Below are 22,244 nucleotides of genomic sequence, written 5' to 3' on the forward strand. Positions count from 1 at the left end.
TCACACCCCTCCACTCTTACATCCTACCTGTCATTTCTAAGCCGATTGTAAATCACCGCAGCAGGCATTCTTCCTGACACCTGAAAGTGTCTCGACAAGACGGACCAGAAACGCATCTAAATCACTTCTGAGTATGCATGAATGTGAAATAGCTGCATGTGAAATTCAATAGCGGAGAATCTGCTTGCCTATGGCTGTACAGCCTCCCACCCTCCCTGCTTCTCTCAGTCTTATTTCCCATCGAGACACCGTGAGAAGAACCAACTGTAGCTATATAGAAATGATCTACCTTGCACAAGGCATCTCTCGTTCTGTTTCTCACATTCCTGTCTTTTGTATTTGTGTGAGGGTAAACTTTAGTTTAATTAAAGCCATTGTGAGGACTGAACAGGGCCACCCACAGCAACAGGTCGTTAAGTTTGCAAAGCTGAAAATGAGACAAATTAAAAGTAGTCTCTATGGTAAAGAGGTAAATTGAAGAAAACAACTTAATTGCATCTCTAATGTAGCTCAGCGTAAATTCTTTCAGGAAGACCTAACTTTTAATCGATGCTCTTTTCTAAATCAAATCAGCTGTTATCCAAATAATTGTACATTTTATCAAGCTGTATATAACTTTTGCATATCTGCAAACTAGTCTCTCCTTATTGAAATGTAGCTCAGCGTAAATTCTAACTCTTAATCAATGCTCTCTTCCCAAATCAAATCAGCTGTTGGAGGCATGCCCCTTCCGGCTAAACCAATCAGAATCGTCCATGAATTTCAAGGGCCAATCACAGAGTCACAACCCTGCTTTAATGTTTCTCCCTTTGCTATCAGTTGTCGTTTCAGGCAAAGTGTGCAACCCTCCACCCCCCCTTCCACCTCCAGTCATCGTCTACTTCAGGGGTTCCCAAAACTTTCAGCCCACAACCCCCAAAGTAACGGTGCAAGTGACTAGCGACCCCCCCCACTTTAAACGTATATAAACGTTGTGCGCAACCGTGCACGCACTATAGGCGTCTCCAAACACGAGCATATTGACAACACAAAATAACACAACAGCCATAACATTGTTCTACAGTAATTTACTCATTACTTTAATTTGAACTTAACCTGATGAGCTGGATGTCTGGAGCACAGCAAGTCCAATCTTGGTTCAATGTTGGAGACCGCTACTCGGGAAGAAAGAAAATCAAAAGAACTGTTTCCTTTTTATTTATTTGCTTGGTTTTATTTTAAATGTAGCCACTCGTTTTATCTTGTGTTAAAATCATGGCTAACATGTGCTATTTCTAATCGTTTTTAAATTTGTATTTTATTTCTGGAAATCAACTTGCGACCCCCCCTCACTGGCTCGCGACCCCCCTGTGGGTCCCGACCCCCACTTTGGGAATCACTGGTCTACTCCAGCTAACCGTTCCAGGGCCTCCTTTGGTCTGGTCTTTGGACTTCTTCGTTGCCACCACTCGTGTCTAAATTCCATCGGGGGGGTCATGATAGTTCTCTACCCCTATAAACCAACTTTTAGTATAATGATAGAGTCTAATCTCCATTGAGTTTGTACATTTTAGTATGCTGTATCATAAACCTTTTCATATCTGCTTACGTCTCCCCTGATTGAAATAGCTTCTTCACCCTAATCAAAGGTAGCAGCATCCTCTATTTTGCTTTGTAGCCTATTTCAAGAAAGGCCTGAGAATCTATTGTGTTTGTCTAAAACACATCACTTCAACACATTGCTTCACAAAATATACACTGAGCTAGAATAAAGATATCCAAGGACAAGGTATGTGGTGTTCATATGCTTTCGTAGTGTTGTTTAACAGTGTGGTTGAGTAGGGGCTGGGAAGTGATAATTGCAGGTATGTGTATACACAAGGGCACAGCAAAGAGGGAAAAGAATAGCTTGTTGATTAGATTGGATCCTGTGGTGGTGTTATTGTATGTTGCATGTCGTGTAAAATGGCACAAGTGGCTCTTATTCAGTAGACACACGCCGGAGGGCTCTGCCTTTTTCCTCGGCACAATGGCCCACAATTCCCTGGGCAGTTCTCAGGTGGATCATTTTACCCATACTGCCAACCTGGCAGCTTAAACCTGCTCCAGTCACGTGGAGATGGTTACAGTTACAAACATAGACCCAGATGCCTAGATACGTGAACATAAACAGAAGCACAAAACACCTGAGAGTGACTTCACAATCTTCTATAAAGGGGTGTTTAAGCTGTTATAACTGGAAAACCCCAATTCTTGAATACATGCACACACATGCTAGTAATTATGAGACATTAGGAGCACACTTTCAGTGCATGAGCAGTGCATTCATCTGTGTCAAGGGAGAACTGTACACCGTCACCCAAGCTGCTGCTGTAGAGATACTTTTCACTCTCCAAGCCAATCGCTGGCTTTCCCTCCTGGCTAATTGTCCACGTGCTCAGCAAGATGAACTCTCGGATTCCTGAAGGAGATTGAAACACGACGCCTTCCCAAGAAAACAAGGCAACCCAACACTACACATACTTAGAGACTCGTTAAGTTACGCCACTGGTTTCTGCAAACTATCACAACACCAAACACGTATATGTTAAAGCACAAACACACATGCACTCTTAGACATTGTGTTTCTTGACAATTAGCTGGGTATGTGGCCTTTTCACTTGCTGGCAGTGGAACGTATTCAATACAAGAAGTGTTGCTTTTCATCATCGTTTGCAGTAATTATTCATGGTTCTGGCAGTCGGCATGCCCGTTCAAGCACTTAGCCTCCCCCTCACCTTTATTAGTTCAACATCAGGACCAGGCAAGAAGTTCAGACTTGTACCCTTCGCACATTAATTTTAAGGGGATTTTATTAGATAGCGATGCCTATTTTGGGCTGTTTCACCTCAGTTATTTACAGCTCAGAGACGTCTTCTTTGTGTACAGGCACACATAATTATACATAGATCCACATGAGCTGAACTGTCCGAGTCTCTACCAGCTGGGATTTACTTACCATGTATAGAAATGAAAGGAATTAAAGAAGTGTCACTGTGGAGGGTCTGAGTATGTTTTAAGTCAATGATAGAATGCATCCTGGCAATAATAATTTATATTAGGCTATATTATTCTGTTTTACCATCATTATTTTGTTTTAGAATTCTATTGTATCATATTACTACACATTACGTCTCATATGTGGCTGTCAGGACTTATTTCTCTTAAAACAAGAAACATTTCAAAAATTCAACAAAATATTTCTGAATATGCCAGGAAGCTGTCTCTTGCAACAAAAAAATGGAATGGCAGATTACTAGACTAGAAGAAAGGAAGTGAAGCTGAAACTCATACATTTACTTTTCTTCAGTGCTTCACAACAGGTAACAGAAAAACAGAGAAAGGGATGGGGAGAATCAAGATGCATTCAAATAAAAACACAATAACAAGAGCAAACAGAGCAAAGGTTACCATTAAAAAGAAAACCAATAAAAATAGAAATACTCTCCATAAAAGTAAGCCTCTGAGGAACATGTCAACATTGTGGAAAGCTAGTTGCTTTCTTGGTGAGAATTAGATGATAACGTTAATACCATCCTCAAAGCTGTTCATTAGCATCAGCCAGAAGATGATAGCTTAGCTTAGCATAAAAATGGAAATAAGGTGAAACGGCCTTTAGCATTCCCCCATGTAAAACCATAAATTGACATTTTTACACCTTGGTTCTTCCACAGATTTAGCAGATGTGATGCTGGCTACTTCCCCTCGTTTGCATTCTTCATGCTAAGCTAAGTGGCTGCTGGCTTGGCTTCATATTAATCGGACAAAAAGGAAAGCGGTGTGTGTCAATCATCTAACTTTCTACAAGAAAGAAAATAAGATCATTTCTCAAAATGTCCAATTATTCCTTCAAGGAGGAACTTAAGAGGTGACACTGATTTGGTTATCTTAACTTCATCACACTATTACCTCGGTTGTACATACAGTCAGACACATTCTCAAGTTGAAAGTCATAATAAAATAGTGTTTGAGAGCTCCCCATCAAACCACCCACACACAGACACACACAGACACACACACACACACACACACACACACACACACACACATACACACACACACACACATGCTTGCAATTATGAGACATTAGCACACTTTCAGTGCATTGAGCTGTGTCCAGGGAAAACTGTACACTGTCACCCAAGCTGCTTCTGCTGCTTTAGTGTTGTTTTTTATTCTCAGGCAAGTAGCTCTGAGTGGGGTTGTATTGGAATACAACCTCTCTACAGAACTTGACATTGATTTAAGAATGGCACTCATTCAAAATCAGTTGTAAAATCAAGGTTTTTGAAATATTCAGATTTACTGCTTTCTGTGACATTTTTCAATTTTAGTCCAAGTGTGTGCAGTGGTCAGAGATAGTGGAGTAAGTTTGTACATAGAGAGTTACTGTAGTAGGAGATTATGTGGGGGGAGGATTATGAATAATGTACACATTAACGTAAAATGTATAATTAACATCATGTGTCATATGTTTTAATGTATGGCTAAAGACAAAAAGGTCCAGTGTGTGAAAGTGGATCCAACTGGCAAGACATACCAATAGAAGGAGAGGGATCAGGGGTATTAGGGTTCAGATACCCCACCATGTGGACCAGTTTAAAGAAAACGAGGGGATTTATTTAAAAGTCCTGCAAACAGCGTCCAACAGAACTGATTTACTAGCAGTCTGAACTGGCATTTAAACCAAAAGACAGTGTGATGAATAAAATTGCTGCCGCTATCTGTGTGTCTGTCTGAACTCAACCAAAGCAAGTATGTGTACTATATATGCACAGGCTGCTGAACTTATGAGAAACAGTTGGAGCTTTTAACGCTTCGGAAAGGGGATATTTCTACAAAGTAAGGTCATTTTTTTGCTGAGGTTTATGATTTAATTTATTGTAGAAAGATTTAAGTAAGGGCATGGGTTCTAACAATAAATTGTGCCATAATGGAATGTTTTTGGGGCCTCTTTATTAAAATAGCCATGCATATTGCAATTGGCAATTTAATGACATGCAGTAGAGTACTTGCTGTGCTCGAATAGTATAAAAAACATTGCAATCGTGGAATGGGCACGTTATTTAATCTATTTATTTGGGTACAGGTCACGTTCATGTCGTTATTTTTGTGTGTCGATTACAAATGTTGAACTAATGTATTTCAATGAGAAGCCTATTTTGTGATCACAGAACGATTACGCTAGCGAGTAGTATTGAAAAGCTGAAAATCCGCGCAGGGAGGGTGGTTGGGGGGTTGGATGGGTCAGACAACCCAAGACTTTCACCCTGGAGACCGGGGGTCGTGTCCCGCGTGTTGCAGTTCCTTTCCGCGTTATTCTCTTCCTAACCACAACCGCCATGCTGTTCTCTGCGTGTCCCACGTGTGACCGCTCCTTTCCCTGGTATTTTTTTCCCTTACCATTTTTTTTCTTACCACAACCGTCCCCTACATAATGTGACCAGTTCACAAACTGGCGTGAGCCCGGGTTGCTCTCCGACAAAGTCAGTGACAGATCAGTGTGCCCACTCACAACTTTCAGTCAAGGGCTTGTTCTTAGACTTTATCGAACTCCACCTGCAATTAAGCAAAATGCATAGCTGTTGTGTTTTTATTATTATTGCTTTTTAGCATTATTTGACTTTCTTAAAATGTTGTTTAATTTAATTTCTTTTGTAACCTTGATAGTTCTGCATCGCCCTTAAATTTTAAAGTAGGGGGTAAAGTTTTAAGGTGAGCAACTGAATGAATTCAAAGGTCCTCACACGCATAGAAAAATGTGTGTATGCATGTGTGTTATGTGTCAAAGAGACAAACTGAAGAGAGAGAGAGGAAAACGAGAGATTGCGCTACATCAGCAAGATTTACTATTTCTAAACGTCACCGACTCTCCGGAGTTGATGGATCTGAAGAAGCAGGGATTTGGACTGATACTTGATTCTGTCTGGAGTCTGTTTCAGCACCTCATCCCTCCGTCTCACAGCGCCGAGATATCATTCACCTTTGAACTCCAGAGAACCCCCCTCAGTGACTCCTGAGAGCCTCACGGCTGCCCATTTGCCAACCAAGTGCAAAGCTCCGCTTACTTCCATCTGTAAGCGTGGGGTCCTGGCCGATGACGTAAAAGTTTGGTGTGTACCTGATTCCAGCCAGAAGGTGGCCAGAGATAAGTAAGACAGCTCCACAAGACAGATATAAAAGATTGGAAGTGAAGATCCAAAAGCTAGAGGAAGATTAAATGAGCAGGAAAATAGATGAGATGAGAGGAAGTGAAGGAGGTTGGAAAAGGTGTAGGAAACAAGAGGGACGGCGCGTTAGTCACAGGGTAACTTGAGCTCCCTTTGTCCCTGAGCAGAGAGAGATTTCTCATCAGTGATTTGGCAGGAGCACACTACAGAAACACTATACATGCCAGACGTGCCATTTGTCCATCTCCCTTCCTCTATGTCTCTGTCTCTGTTTTTCTATTCCCCACCCAAAAGATCTGTGCAGGGAAACAGACGTTTTTCTGCCTCAAGTGGACTCAAACGTGGGGTTGGGTTGGGAATTAACTGAGGCAGGTGATCATGTGTTTGATTAATGTAACCATGTCACCTCTCCTACCTTTGCTCAATCTGTACATTGTCTACTTTCTGTTGGCCTGAAAATGCTTGTTGTTACAGCTTGTTTCAATAGCTGCATACATTTAAAGTTGCATTCATATTGGGACTTTTACACAGCAGTGTGTTGCATTATTACAATTAAAGTGATACTGCATTAGAGCAGGGATCTTCAACAGGGGGGTCCTCAGAGTCAAGGCAGGGGGGCCTCCAAAGTATTGTTAATTTTTGAAAAAAATTTCAAAATTAAAAAAGTCTCAGCATGAATCAAATTTAATATTAGAAAATACATAAATAGTATAGAGAATAACTATACTGCTTACTGGCCTATAGGTAAATCACTAAGGTAGCCATCCACAGATATAGTATATCCTAAGGATTCACTGTGCCTCACATGATTAACATTAAAACATGATTTATAAAATAATGCCAACAATTATTAGGTAAGCTATTTTAATGGCTTAGTATTCCATGCAAAGCATGTATACAGGCTTTAGGCTGCCCTACACGTTATTGTATATGCAACTTAATTTTATACAGTATTTGTATAGGGGGTCCCTGTTTTGTCTCTCTTTCAGTTAAGGGGTCCTTGGTTTATCTTGCATTAGAGGAAGTTACTTTTGAGAGTCACTTTATTATTATTAGTATTGTTGTGCAGTTGTCAGCAGGGACTGTTTAAAGAGTTCCCACCTTTGGTTTGTTCACGTCTACTCACTGGTGGATGCTAGCTGCAGGACAGCAACCTTATTATTGCAAAAAAACAGGATCATAAATGATCCTTGTCAATATTTCTTATTGATCGTTTTTGAGTTCAGATTTTCCAAAAACATACCTTGCCAGAGACAGGCGTTTTAGCTGCTGATATGCACCACTATTGGTTGCTTGCAAAGAAATATCCCGCCAAGATAAGTTGACAAGCCTGTTGACTTACATGGAATGAATGAAAAGCAAAGTAGGTTATCAACCTAAAAACACATGCCTTGAAAAATGATCTGCAGCAGGGTAAATGGGCTACATTCTCCACACACCCACTAGTGTGGGCCTTTGGGTGGGGACCATACTTTCACTGGTGGGTCCGACCTATTGTCATGTTAGTGTGTTGATATTCTGTTACTCTTATGTCTACAGAATGGGCCTGCTGGGGTTTCTCTCTTCTTCTGTTATTGCAGTGAGGGGCTGCAGTTGGATGTGTTGTGATGTAACAGAGGTGTGTGTTTGGGTGTGCAGTTTGTGTTGTGCATTGTGCATGTTTTAAGTGTGTTTGCTGTGACCTTAATTTAAGGACAGTGGAAATCAATCAAAACATCTTTTTCTGTTCATCTCTCACTCCCTGTCCTCTCGACCTCTCCTCTGCCTTGTCACAGTATCTCACAATTTTAGGGTGCTAGATTGGTGTGAAATGAGTTTCCTCGAGTGTACTGTTTGCTAGTGTGGGTGCGTGTGTGCAGCTTATACAACATCTGAACGGGTGTTTATCCTTGTGTTTTGTGTGGAGTTTTTCCCCTGCGACTCCATAGTCTAGAATAACTGTCATCACCCAGCCATAAAGCAGACGCCTGTTGCCCCCATGTGACGCAAATAGACCCACCGAGGTGATTACCTCCGGGTCACCTTCCATACTGACCAACACGCTGTCACACACACTGGCGTCACACCCTGAATTTACTCACCATTGTCTCCTCTTCCATTTTGGTAGAGTGAGATTGCTTTTAGGTGTGAGAAGAAGAGAGAGAGAGAGAGAGAGAGAGAGAGAGAGAGAGAGAGAGAAGAAAACAAAACATTGTTTGAAGTGGTACGGAAATAGCTTTTCAGCACGCAGGTAGTTGTGACATGGTGTAATATTTTATGTGGCATTGCATTACATTCTGTGGTGTGTCTAAAATCTTGTCAGGTTGGCTTGTGTGGAACAGGATTCCTGTGACATGCCATTGTCTGCTATCTAAAAAACAACTAAAGATGTGAAACTTGGCCATGTCAGGTGTCTGATATAGTGGATAACTGTATGGAATGCATATATAGAGTACTCTGATTACTTTAACAAAATTGATGGGCCAGATGGACTGGGGAAGCTAAATATGAAGCTACAGCCAGCTGCAGGTTAGCTTAGTTTAGACACTTGTTTTTTTTCACGGATTGGTACAGTGTGTGCAGATTGTGATTATACGTTTATTTTGTTAAAGGTCCCGTATCATGCTCACTTTCAGGTTTACACTTGTATTTTGGGTTTCTACTTGAACATGTTTACCAGTTTTAATGTTAAAATACTGTCTGTCAGCAAAGGCCTTATGGAAATTGATAGAATTCTTATTGTTCCACTAAAAAAATCACATTTTTGAGTGGCATACTAGCTTGGAAAGTTATGAAACTTTGAGCCTCTGAGTCTTTGCAGTCAAGGAATTACTATAGTTAATATAGTTGTGACATTAGAACCGTATGGAAGTTGTGACGGCTCGGTTAAAGGCACAGTGACACAGGCTGTGTGCATTTCTCTGTGGATTGAGCGTTTTGATACTTACAATACAAAACAATAATGAGCACCTCAACCCGCTTCACAAATCAATAAAGACATGGAAATCTCACTCACTTCAATATGAGACCTTTCTCCTCAGACAAAGCCACTCTTTCTTTTCCGCCTTGTTTCCAGTCTTTATGCTAAGCTAAGCTAACCAGCTGCTTACTGTAGCTTCATATTTACCCTACAAACACAAGAGTGTTATTATTATATACTCCCTCTGTGTGTTGTAATTTGATTCTCTACTCAGAACACCATAACTGAACTATACCTTAACATAGCAAATATTTGTTTGCTGCTATATTAATGCACTGAATATCAAATACAGCTCCCTCTTCAGATACACTTGAAAATATATGATTTTCTCGCCTAAATTTTTACCCCCTAAAAAATGCTGCAGTTTCCACATGCTTTGGCCCTCGTGATGACCCTGAGTTCTTGTGAAGCTAACACTCTCAATTTGTTGTTTCTAGTGGCATTGTGACACTAGGCCTTACTGACACAGACTACACAGGTTGAACACAGAATTTCTATTTCCGTCCAAGTAAATCATCTAAAAATTAATAAAAAGCACTACTGTAACATATTACATGGGCTATACTAAAATGTACCCTAGCCACATGTCTCAACTTAGAACAGAAAAATCCAGAAGAAAATTACTTATAAATGGATTTCATATGAATGTATTTCTACGATATGTCTGTGCGCTTGTCTCATTTCTCAAATTAAAAAAGCCCAAAAAGTGCTAAATACAAACTTCTGAAATACAAAAACACATCCACATCACTCACACACATGCCTAAAAGAGTACTTCATAGATTTATAGGAATAAGTAATCAATTTGATGAAATGTGAAATGCCATAAGACGGCCTTATTTTGCAATGAAAGGGCTGGAGACCATCCCAGGGATAGTTTTTTCTGGCCATGTTTGATATCAATCAACTCGTCTTCTTATTGGCTACACAGGAATGCCAGTTTTATGACCTCTTTCTCTAACTGGTGGGATATGCTGTCAGTTTTTCCCACGTGAGCCCAATGGGGACTGTGAGATTTCATTGGCTTACCTTGGGAGTATCTTGAGAAAACTGATGCTATTGGCTGAGAACAAAGTTCATTGGAAACTGCAGATGCCACAGATGCTGACGGTGTGCGGAGTGAGAATGTAACGCGCACACGGAAAAAGATACACCGCTCAAAACCGGAAATGATGCTAGATCTAGATTTCTCTATGTTGAAACTTGGCCAGAAACTACAAGATTGTGAGGGGACCAGAATATTGATTACAAGGCTTGGATATTCTATTATCTTGGCTGTTGACGAAGTAGACAACCATGTTTACGGCGATCTTTCACCGCTGTGATAAAACACGAGGACAAAGGTAGGGATGCACGCTCGATTTAGACAGAACGGGGCAGTGTTTCTTAACTTCATAACGTGATTATAACCGCTGGTAAAGTCCCCTATGCTTTGTGTGGGGGCTTGATGGAATCACAAGACTTTAAGCTTTCTAATGATGTGCTGCATGACCATGTTGGTGACGATTTAATGCTTGCAATTCATGAATGAAAACACGTTGTGGAAAAAACGGTACCGTTTGAGGAACCGTGACGAAAGAGAGGTACTGTTCTTTATGGAACCAGAGAACATAATGCTGAAATTACCAGCTAAGAATACTGTAGCAAAATTGTAAATGCAACACTTTTGTTTTTGCCCCCATTTTTTATGAGCTGAACTCAAAGATCTAAGACTTTTTCTATGTACAAAAAAGGCTTATTTCTCTCAAATATTGTTCACAAATATGTCTAAATCTGCGTTAGTGAGTACTTTGCCTTTGCCGAGATAATCCATCCACCTCACAGGTGTTGCATAAGATGTTTTACTGTATTAGGGCATCTAAACACCAGTCAGTGTCTGGTGTTAGGGTTAGGGTTAAGTTTAAGGTTAGGGTTCATCCAAAAACACCTCTCCAAATTGCCAGATGCCATTGATTGTGAGCATTTGCCCACTCAAGTCGAGCTGCAGTCAGGTCAAGAGAGAGACGGGGGGGGGGATGGACACTAACCCACTCCAGATACTGACAGGTTTTCGGACCCTCCCCAACACAGTTAAACTGCACATTTTAGAGTGGCCTTTTATTGTGGCCAGCCAAAGGCACACCTGTTCAATAATCATTCTGTCTACTCAGCATCTTGATACACCACACCTGTGAGGTGGATGGATTATCTCTTGACCTGACTGCAGCTCGACTTGAGTGGGCAAATGCTCACATTCCATGGCATCTGGCACTTTGGAGAAGTGTTTTCGTCATGGATGAACCCTAGCCTTAAACTTAACCCTGTCCCTAACCCTAACACCAGACTGGTTTTTGGACCCCCTAATACAGTAAAACTCCACATTTTAGAGTGGCCTTTTATTGTGGCCAGCCTATTTTCAGCGTTATGTGCCCTGGTAACATAAAGAAGGGTTTAATGGAGCTGTACTTGACTAGCTGTACCAGCCTAAGGCACACCTGTGCAATAATCATGCTGTCTACTCAGCATCTTATGCAACACCTGTGAGTTGGATGGATTATCTCTGCAAAGGCAAGGTGCTCACTCACTGATTTAGACAGATTTGTCAAAAGTATTGGAGAGAAATAAGCCTTTTGTGTACGTAGAAAAAGTCTTAGATCTTTGAGTTCAGCTCGTGAAAAATGGGGACAAAAACCGAAGTGTTGCATTTATAATTTTGTTCAGTGTATGTATTCCTGATTTGGGAAAAGGGACCCTTTAACATAGTAAACAACAATTTAGTTACAATTTAATACAATGATAGTTCTCCCACCAATCCTGCCAAGTCTCCCTCTTCCCCCTCGAGCACTTTTAATCAGTGGGTAAGAGAAAGTATTGCTCTTCTCCCCTGTCTGGTGAGTGTGTACTGGTGAGGCTGCATGTGTAGTCTTGCAGGATGACTTCATGCCATGAGTGGTTGATCTAAAAATGCCTGGGTGCCGGCGAGCCTGGCAGGCTTTTCAGATTGTCTCTGCTTTAGGACTTTTTGGCAGATCCCTTACAAACAGAGAGACAGGGCTCCACTCTCAGGAAGACACTAATGCTGCAGGGCAAGACAAGTTGGAGGAGCTTCACTCAAGTTGTTCTTCTTTTTTTTTTGCAGTGTTGCAGTCTGGCAGGGTAATTATCCCACCCTGCAGTGGATGTGTGCAGCAACTATTTAGCGGTAATCTTTTCTGTTTGTCCTCCAACAAGTTGGAACACCTCAGTGCGCTGTGTGTCTTTTGGGTGTTAAAAAAGGGTTGTTCCAAGGAGTTGAGTAACAGAGTTTCTCCCCAGATGCAGCAGTGAGCAGGTGTGGAGTTGAATACTTCCCACTGACACCTTAATCATATTTTCTACCCAGAGGCTGAAGAGGCAACTAAAAGCAAATAAATCCTTTAGTTTTGAAACGCTGTAATTTTTGAGCTGATGGTGTCAAAAATGTCTTGATTCATGCTCAAAACCAAGCCATGGGCTACCCTCTTTTATCAGTTTTCCAACATTTAAAAACAGAGAATATGCGTCTTCTTGCTACATTTCCTGTCTTGTGGCAGTGTTTTATTACTGCTGCTGTTCCTGATGAGATGGTGAGCCATCATGTGCCAACTTGTTGAAAAACAATATGAAAGTTGTGAGGTAAGGTGAGAGGGAAAAGCAATAAAATTTCATTAAAGTAAGTGTTCCTGTAACAAGTACACCTGTTATGAGATGATTTTGAAAGTAGGCTTTAACAGGTTAAACGTGTATTAAACTGTATTTTCAGTGACAGCTTATCTCAGTGTTAACATCCTGACAGATGTTAGACAAAAAGTAAAAACATGCATCACCTGCACTTAAAACATTTTCATTTGACCACGATGGCTTGTTTTACACACCTCAAACCATGAATGACAAACTGTTCTTTACATTACAGCTGACATTTTTTTGCTATTAGTTTCAATTTATGATGTTCGTTATATCCATGAGGCTTTTGTTTTAGATGGTTATTGCAACCCAATAAACATCTCTTTTTCCTTTGTGTTGTCAAAATCATAGAGCATGATTATCTCTTGGCAATGCAGTCTACTTGTTGGTGCATGCAAGGACACACTGACAATAGACACTTGTCAGTGGCTGCCAAACACTAACCTTTTGAATCTAGGTATGATCATAAGCACAGGTTCTCATACTTTTAATGTACATTCTATTGTTTCTTGTTCTGGTTTATGTTCTTACTCATTAATGCAACATTCATTGCCCATACAACATATCAGATGCCAGAGCTTTCATAAATGCACCAACAGGCAAAGTCTTTAGTACCACTTTTTTGGTGGCAAAAATGATAAAAACAACAAAATATTTGGTTTGATGTTTAAACTAATTGATCTTTCTAGCCTGCTTACATGAATGATCAGTATCTGATATGTCTCTGTATCTGAACGATCTGGTTCAGTAACGTCCGATCTCTGACTCCTAGTGATCACTATAGTTGACCTGCCAGTCGAGCCTATGATGCCAACAGAAGCAGGTAGGCTACTCTTGCTGGATTAGAACTGTTTCAGGTGAGAGGAAAATCTGATCTTTCGTCCTTCCCCTCCTCTCACAGAGTGCGGCCAAGCAGTCGGTGAAGCAGCCCATCCTTTCCTGATTACACCCCCGGGTGAGAGTGATCTACTGTGCAAGCTAGTAAATATGTTTTTTTGGTCCTTTTATTCCCTACTTTTTTCCCCTCTCCATTCTTCACCTCTTCTTGTCTGTTATTATCATCAGCCAGGTACCTTTGACTCATACAGAGCGACATGCTTTCATCAAGGCATTAGGCTGTTAAATGCATTGCATTGTATCCTGATGTCCAAACCTTTTCTCCTAAAATGTCGATGTCAATCAAGGAAATCCATTTTCTCCTGGTTTATGTTTGTTTGAACATGTCCTCATACCAGCGCATGTTGTGAAACGGTCACAGTAATGTTGTCAACATTGTGAATTAAAACAAAACTCCTTAGTTAAATTCATGAAAAGATCATGGTTTGGGTTAAATAAGTATCTATATAGTAACTTTTTCACGTAACTTGAGTTGCATGGGTACATTAAATACGTTATTTAAGTGACGTAAGTTAAGCAGGCTATGTTACGTACGTCATAGTTAAGTGTTATGTAAGTTAAATATATTACGTAAGTGTCAACTTTGACTTTTACACAGGATACAAACAGCGGTCTCCTGGGTGAAAGTCCGGTATTTTGTTTGACCCATCTATGTACCCTGACCTTTTCCTATGTAGACTTTGACAGTCCCTTCAGAAAAGCATGATTATACAATCGCATAATTCAATGCATAATCAGCCAAAGTCCACTTGTTTATGCGGGGGCCGCATTTTTCAAATACACTGCACTTTTGCCGCATAAAACTCCAATTTCCATGCAAAATAATGCAGGACTTGCATGATTTCATAATCCCCGCATTTTTGTTGCAAAAAAGTCACGTATGTCTTAACAGAAAGTTTTTAAATGTTGCGTTTACTTCACACAAGAGCAGCCGTTTTCCCGTTGCCACGGGAACGTTATGAAGTGACGTAATTACGCAACAAGACAAACACAGTCTCTTTTTCATCAAACCGCAGTTTTTGCAAGTTGCAGCAATTAAAATTAACGTAAAATTGCATAAATATCCCACATATTCCATCACATTTTTTAAAGAAAAAAAACCCTGCATTTTTCTGAAAGGACTGCTTTGAGTAAAAATGTATTTTTGATGTGTGAAAAACAAAATTGTCTGCCTTGCATGTTCAGAACTAACTCTGTTATTTTTAGTTACTTGATACAGCAGTTGAGTATTAACAAGATTACCCAAGTTACCCACTGCTGCACAGCTGAGACCAACCTTGTAGCAACACATCCATCACTGTGCTGCAAAGCCACAGAGTCTAACAAATTGTCTTGGCTGTCTTCTCTAAGCTCAGTTTTGCTCTTGTTTGCCTTCTTGGCTCCATAATCTACTCACATCACCTGCTTTCTGCTCTCACACAACAGCATCCTGATAGGAAACAGGATCAACTATTTTCCACATATTTACAACTGTCACAGGATTTGGTGATGTATAAACATACGTAAATTTGAACTGGCACAGTGCTGAGAAAATGGCTCTCTGACCTGAATCACCCTCAGCTTTAAATTTATGGATTCTAAAAATGAATAACACAAAAACCCAATAGCAGTAAACAACGCATGCAGGCCTGCGTGTTCAAGCACACAAACCTGCTGAGATTTGCTTCACCACTTGCAGAAGTATGAGTGATGATCCGCTCTCATAAACTACACTGTTATCAATTAGTGCAGCTGGTGTGGAACATCTTGACTAAACAGGCGGGCATAAATCACAAGTCCTGTACAGTATGTATGAGAGAGTGCGTGTGTGTTTGCGGGATCAGTAAACGTTTTTTTTTGCCAGAATCAGCCTTCATGTGGATAGGCTCTCTTCTTGGTATACCAGAACTCCCGGAGCAAAACTGCTGTTTATCAAATGAAAGACTTCCACTGTGGGTTAACTGGAAACATCAGGGATCTGGTCAGAGCTACAAGAGGCACAGAGAGGCTGCCTTCTGAGAGACAAAACAAAAAGGTTGTCCAGAAAGTAAAAGGCCATTCATTGAAGCAGCACGGAAGGACTACATGCAGGTTTTACAGGAACGTCTGAAAGCAGTGAAGTGAATAAAGCTGTCCTCCAATCAGGCCTTTGTTGGTTTAACTTAACTCAATCCAGCCAGCACCCCCCGTTATCAAGATTACAGATCAAGTTTCCGTGTTAACAGCAGCTTGACCTCTTCATCTTTATCTACCCAAGAATTTGCTCCTCCTCTGACCCAGCCTGGTCTCACAAATTTCTGAGAAATTATCACGAATTGTTACCAGTGCGTTATGTGGTAGTGGCACGGAATGTGTGAAAATTCTGTGTGGCCACCACGAAAAAAAGAAAAAACAAAGTAAAGTTAATGAGAAGATGAACGTAGCATTAAGAGTAACGGTAGCAAGTAGTATGAAAGCCAGAAAATCTGCATTGGGAGGTTGGTTGGGGGGGTGGATGGGTCAAACAACACAGGACTTTCACCCAAGAGACCAGAGATTGTGTCCTGCGTGTCACAATTCCTGAACCCAACCGTCCCGTTCTTCTTTTCCTAAACCCAACGCATTAAGGGGCCGTGTTGATTTCATGAAATTATTCTGTGGGCCCATCACAGACTTTTAAGAGGCTGTGCTAATTTCATGGAATTCTTCCGTGGGCCCATCACAGAATCTTCGGCGATTCCATGTAACTGCCACAGATTTTGAGTTAAGGGGCCGTGTTCATTTCACGGAATTTGGTGAGATCAGGTTGTCTGACCCCTCCTACATGGTACACTGTGATTTTTTATTCACACACTAGGGCATAACATTTCAAATTCACTTTAACCAAACAAGCTGGGACACTCTGAGACGTGTTACTGTGCTTTTGTGTGTCACTAAGCATAGAGTTGTTTACCTTAGGCCTGAAAGGACATAATACAAAGGAATGCAAAGTGAGGTTACACCATGACACACACCACTGTCTTCTGGCCAGCCCAGGGCGGTGTGCACACAAACACCCTGCCAACACCTTGCAGTGAAACTGGTGACAGAGCTCTTGGCCGATCCAAATACAAGAGGAACTAGGCATGATTTTTTTTTTTTTATCATGCACAAGACAAGGGAGGGTTATTTTCATACAGTAGATGGGTGGCAGTGGCTACAGCTCAGGTGTTAGCATTTTAGTGGCTGACTTTAAATACTGTGTCTGTGTGACGTGTGTGTGATTTCACAGCATGAGGTAAGTTAAAAACACAAAAAGTGGAGTAGGTGACTAACAATAATAAATATACAGACTTCCATTTACTACAGGTCCATATGCAAAGACAGGAATACCAATGCAAAAATTGCAAAAACACAGAAAGGGCAGATTTCTTTGCACACATGAACTCATATAAATAAATGTAAAACGATCTCAACTGCTTTTTTAAGTTGTGCTATGACCTCCTTATTGCACCACTCAAGTAGCATATTTAGGAAATAATTGATTTATATTTAAGGATTTTTTGATAACAATGATGTTCTGGAACATATTAGGAGTATTTTGAGATGTTTTTTTGGCTGTTTTGACACGTTGGGAAATTAAATTTTAGCATTTTAGAAATTCTGTAGCAATACTTTTTTATCCTCAGAGGATAAAGGTTGATGCTAGAATGGATGGCCTGGAGGCAAAGGCATAACCCGCCCTACTGTGGCTCTGATTGGGTTACCCTGATATTCTTGCCCAAACCTTAACCAATCTCGCTCCTCATGCCTAAACCTAACCAACCTATCAACCAATCAGAGGTGGGTCATGCCTTCGCTGTCCATATGGACCACCCATTCTAGCATTAACTGAGAATAAATCATACTGACTGGTGATTCTCTGACTTTTCCTCTCGCGCCACCATGAGGTGGACATTTGTGTTTCTTAATGAAATGTTATTGGATGGATTGGCATCAAACATGGTACCGTCATTCATGTCCCCGTCAGCATCAATTGTTCTAAGCTACAATCCTGAGTTGATCCTGAGTTTCCATTGAGATCCTCAGATCAAAATTTGAATTTGTCCAATACTTTACGCCAAATACCTGCAAAACTAATGGCATGCAAACATAAGCAAAGGTTTGCATGCTAATGTGCTAAACTAAGACTGTGAAAGTTATCATAACACATCTCATTTTATCACCATGTAATGTTAGCAATGTAAATCCAAGTTAACTGTAAGCTCTTTTCCATCGCATGAACAAACCAAACTTACTTTCTTTCTTTGTCGGATGGGACTATAAAGAAACAAAGGGGAAATGATGTGCAACACAGGTCCCCAGCTTGCAAACCATGTGGATATTAGGAGGCCCCAAGAGCCAAACACATTTTAGAGCCACCTTAAAGCTTAAAAATGATGAGTATATGGTACTCAAAAGACACATTTTAGTATTCCTTTAATATGGAAGAATGATCTTCTTTCTCTCTCTTTTTCTTTATCTCAGTTTACTATATGAATCAAAAATGTAGAATTAATTGTATCACACGCAATAACACGATTGGATAATGACCAATCTCTCTTAATCAATTCCATTTTTTACTAAACTTCACTGAGCTTTATTGTTCAGCAGCATCCAGCTTAGCAGATGTTTGGAACAACTATTCTTGCTCGTCTCTTTCTGCAGCTACATATTTATGTGCCACAGAGACAGCCAGCTCTGAACATGTGATACTGCTCACGCGTGTGAGATCATAGCTTGAGAGGGAGACATTACATCGCTGAGTAGTGAAGATGGTGTCTTTCTTCCCCACTCCTCATCCTTCATCCCCCTCATTCTCCATCTGGAGTTCTATCTATCAGTAATGCCAAACAGTGTCTATCTTTTCCCTTGTAATGCAAAACTCTCAATACTACTGCTCCGACATCCTCGCTGCACATACACAGAACACACACATCGACTTGATTACTGTCACAAAATCAATCAACTAAGTTATTTTCACATTAATCACAGAGCCTTTATTGCCTTGGCCGCCCTCCTCAACCCTGACCTGCCCATTCACCTCGCTGCCCGCTATGAAAAGCTCTGATTGTCCTTTCATTTTCAGGTGCCTTTAGGTGACTCTAGGACTGCATTGTTTATCTTCAGCTCCTGAGATGGGATCCATCTAACCTCCCTACACAGGTGCTTATCTGATGCAATGGACCATTGATCACCTTTTACCCTTTCAATAAATCAACTCTCTGTTATTTGAGTGGACAATCATCCACTTGGTAACCTAAAACTAACCTCATATATTGCTGCTTCATGTTCAATGGCCCTCCGCTTGATGTGTGTGCTCTTGTTGGTGGATCGGGTTCAACTGAAAATAAAATGGGATGTTGTATTTCATTTGAGATGCGCTGATGCATGTCATGAGTTCAGAAGTGTAGCATTGTGCTACATGCCAGCACTTTGGGTGATCATCCCACCAAAGCTATGAAGACAAAGTGATGTCACCTGAAAATAAACAGAGATTTTGAAACAATGACAACATCTTCTAGATAAACTTTATTCCATAAACTATCCTGTTTAAGAACTCCCACCAACTATTTCGATCCAACGAAGCCATCATAAACCTGATGGATGACTTTTCATCTGGACTGTAAATATTTATCCATTGCACAAATCCAAATTCCATTATCGGAATAAACATAAACATATTTCTTTCTTTCTTAAGCAGGCATATATGAAATTAAAGAGTTCAACTAAGTGCCACCATATGGTCAATGGTGGTTCCCAGAGCTGCATTGTTAGTTGTGTGTGCAGTGTGTTTTTGACAACAGCTTGGCTCTCATCAGCATCTCCAAACGCATTGCATGTGGTGCTCCCACCAACGCGTCCGACTAAATCCCAAACACGGGAGCGGTTTGTAATTTGTCATGACTGTGTCAGAAATGAACTGATGTGTTTGGGGTTAAGGGAAGCACCCATTGAAGAGGGGAGATGATGAAGCAATTGTTGTTTTTTTAGTGGGTGGCATTGATACAACAAATGGCTCACACATACTAAAATGATGTCCACATCCCTTTATAACTAGGGTTATGTCAGCCTTAGTCAATATCCTTGACGTTCCACTTTGCAGGAAATTCCGCTGGATGCATGTATTTTCCGTTTCCTTCCGCTTTCTTTGTTTTGCAATTTGAAATTCGCTGGATTTCTGAGGACTATTGTTGACTGCTCCTCGGATCTCTGCATTATAAATTGAGACAGCTAGCTAGACCATATGTCCAATCCGAGTTTTCTCTCACAACTATTCGAGACTCTTTGCTGAGTCGCTGCAAAATAGTTTACCGGCCATGACGATTGTAACTGGTTTAAAGAAATGCCAATAAACCACAGCACGTTTTTCTCCCATCCCGGAATGCCATGTGGAGTAGCCAGACCCTCCTCCAATTTGCAGCGTGTTGATCTGATGGAGCACAGGATTGGGGATTTGTTTTCTTTGCATTTGGCAAGCAAATTATTTCTCACTTCTAATGATGTGTAACATTTGTATACTGTATAAATAAATGTCAATTTTGCAATCGTATGACCAATGTGTACAACGCAGATGTGGTTCAAGCAATACTCTTCATTAAAGTTTGACATTGTCCATTTTGGTTCTTAGAACTTCATCTGGTGAGTAGGAAGTGATTTATTTTGTTTGTTCAGCAATAACAAGAAAAGAGGAAGAGAAATCCCAAGGAAGAACATGTCACAGCACTTGCCCAGTGTTTGATAGATAATCATTCAGTGCAGCGCAAAATACTGCAGAAATTACAATGTAGCGACAAAGATTATTGGTTAAATAAATAAAAGGGATTGCGCGTTGTGACAACTTTAAGCACCAATTCCTGTAACATGTGAAAATGATCCCAGACTGATCTTGAGTGAGCCCTGCAGAGGAGGCAGCGGCTCATTAGTCAACACTCGGTCCATTACTGGTTCGGACCTCGTGGCACCAAACTGTCTGCACCCATAGCTTCTAAGTGTGGGGGGTGAAGGCCAAATGTCGGTCCCCTGTGCTCCCCTGAGCCTGAGCAGATAAGAGCAGCAGTTAGATCCTGAAACCTAACCACCAGCACCCCCTCCTCTCACCCCCCAACTTAATTAGGCCATAATTTTAATGTAGTAGTGTGGAGATATCGGCCATGCGGGGAGACGGAGGAGGGGCGAACAGGGGTTTATCAGTGGTTCCAAAAGTCCCACTAAAGGATTTCAGTAGCTTTCCTGGGCTCAAATTGTCATTCACTCACCCACAAACGTTTTTATTTTAGTGCAAGTCAGCATTCCTCAATACGATCAGCGGTTTTAGATCAATAGCTTCTAGAAAGCAGCACCCCAACAACTGCAATTCGTAAATTGAAAGTACGGTTAATGGCTTCCCCCACTGAGGTGAGCCCTACCGCTTCAAGAATATGAAAATGGGTCAATAGATTACCATCTCGTCCTTCATACTATTTTCACTGGAGCCCGTCCAGTTGGCTCTTTAGAAACAATGCGTCCAGTGTGTAAACATTACCTCGTCGACGTTTGCACATGTATACTTTTCACAGTTTCACACATCAGGCCACATTAAACCTATCTATACGGAAATACACACACACACACACACACACACACAGTGACAACAATGCCATTTTGTCATATCTTGTCAATGTTACTCTGTAGTTATTATACTATTGTAATTATTCCTCAATCTTGCAGAGGGCAAGTAAGAAAAACCCACAACCTGAAGCCTTTAAGAGGAATTTGTGTCTGACCAATGGAAAGCAAGCTAGTTTGCACAATAACTCTTTCAGACATTGCAAAAACCACACTCAAGCACACCAGTCCCAATTTTGGTCAGAATGGTGTATTTTGATGCAGCCAGGTAATTAACAAGGCAGTAAATTATACCATAGTAAATGGGCCAGGCTGTTGTTAGACAACCTCTACAGTTAATGGCTGTTATACTCTTTGCATTCTTACATGGAAGGAATGTTACAGGGTGTGAATAGCGCCAAGAATTACACAGTCTCAATCTCCCAAAACCTCTTTCTCTCTCCAACCTTTCTGTTTAGTATCCACTCTCTCCCTCATCCGGCAATCAGTCGTTGTCCTCAACTTTGTGGTTTACCATTGAGAATGGCACAGGCATGGATGTGTGTGTGTTTGTGTGTCTGTATGTATTACGGTGCGTGCCTATGTTACTATTTGCACTGTTTGAACACAACATGCTGGTCTCTTTTATTGCTTACACATATTTCAAAACTTTTCCTGCCCTGGAGCCAGAGGAAGACCAAACATCCTCCATCGTAAATTTTCTCTGAGAGCACAACCTGGAGAGTATGCCACACAGGAAACTATACTCACACGCACGCGCACACACACACTCAAACACACAAACAGAGATGGTGGGATGGAAAAGGAGGGGAGAGACAGCGTCATATATCTTAAGCAGAAATGATTTCCATTTCAACAATATTTACCTTCTGACTAGCATCTACTCAAATGAAAGGATTCCCATCATGAAAGTATTTTTTTTAACTCAGTTGATT

At 40.9% G+C, this 22,244-nt stretch overlaps 1 long non-coding RNA gene across 1 annotated transcript in view; it reads right to left on the reverse strand.

Moving 5' to 3' along the window:
- Nucleotides 1–21,998, reverse strand: part of LOC116694660 (uncharacterized) — a 25,405-nt gene extending 3,407 nt beyond the window's left edge. Inside the window, exons 1-3 of the long non-coding RNA XR_004333241.1 lie at nt 21,987–21,998; nt 15,867–15,870; nt 3,313–3,322 (exon numbers count right to left, since the gene is read on the reverse strand). This is a non-coding gene — a long non-coding RNA (uncharacterized LOC116694660). The remainder of the gene's footprint in view (nt 1–3,312; nt 3,323–15,866; nt 15,871–21,986) is intronic.
- Nucleotides 21,999–22,244: the final 246 nt, after the last annotated feature.

The sequence above is a fragment of the Etheostoma spectabile genome, chromosome 8, assembly GCF_008692095.1.
Source record: "Etheostoma spectabile isolate EspeVRDwgs_2016 chromosome 8, UIUC_Espe_1.0, whole genome shotgun sequence".
Taxonomy (NCBI): domain Eukaryota; kingdom Metazoa; phylum Chordata; class Actinopteri; order Perciformes; family Percidae; genus Etheostoma; species Etheostoma spectabile.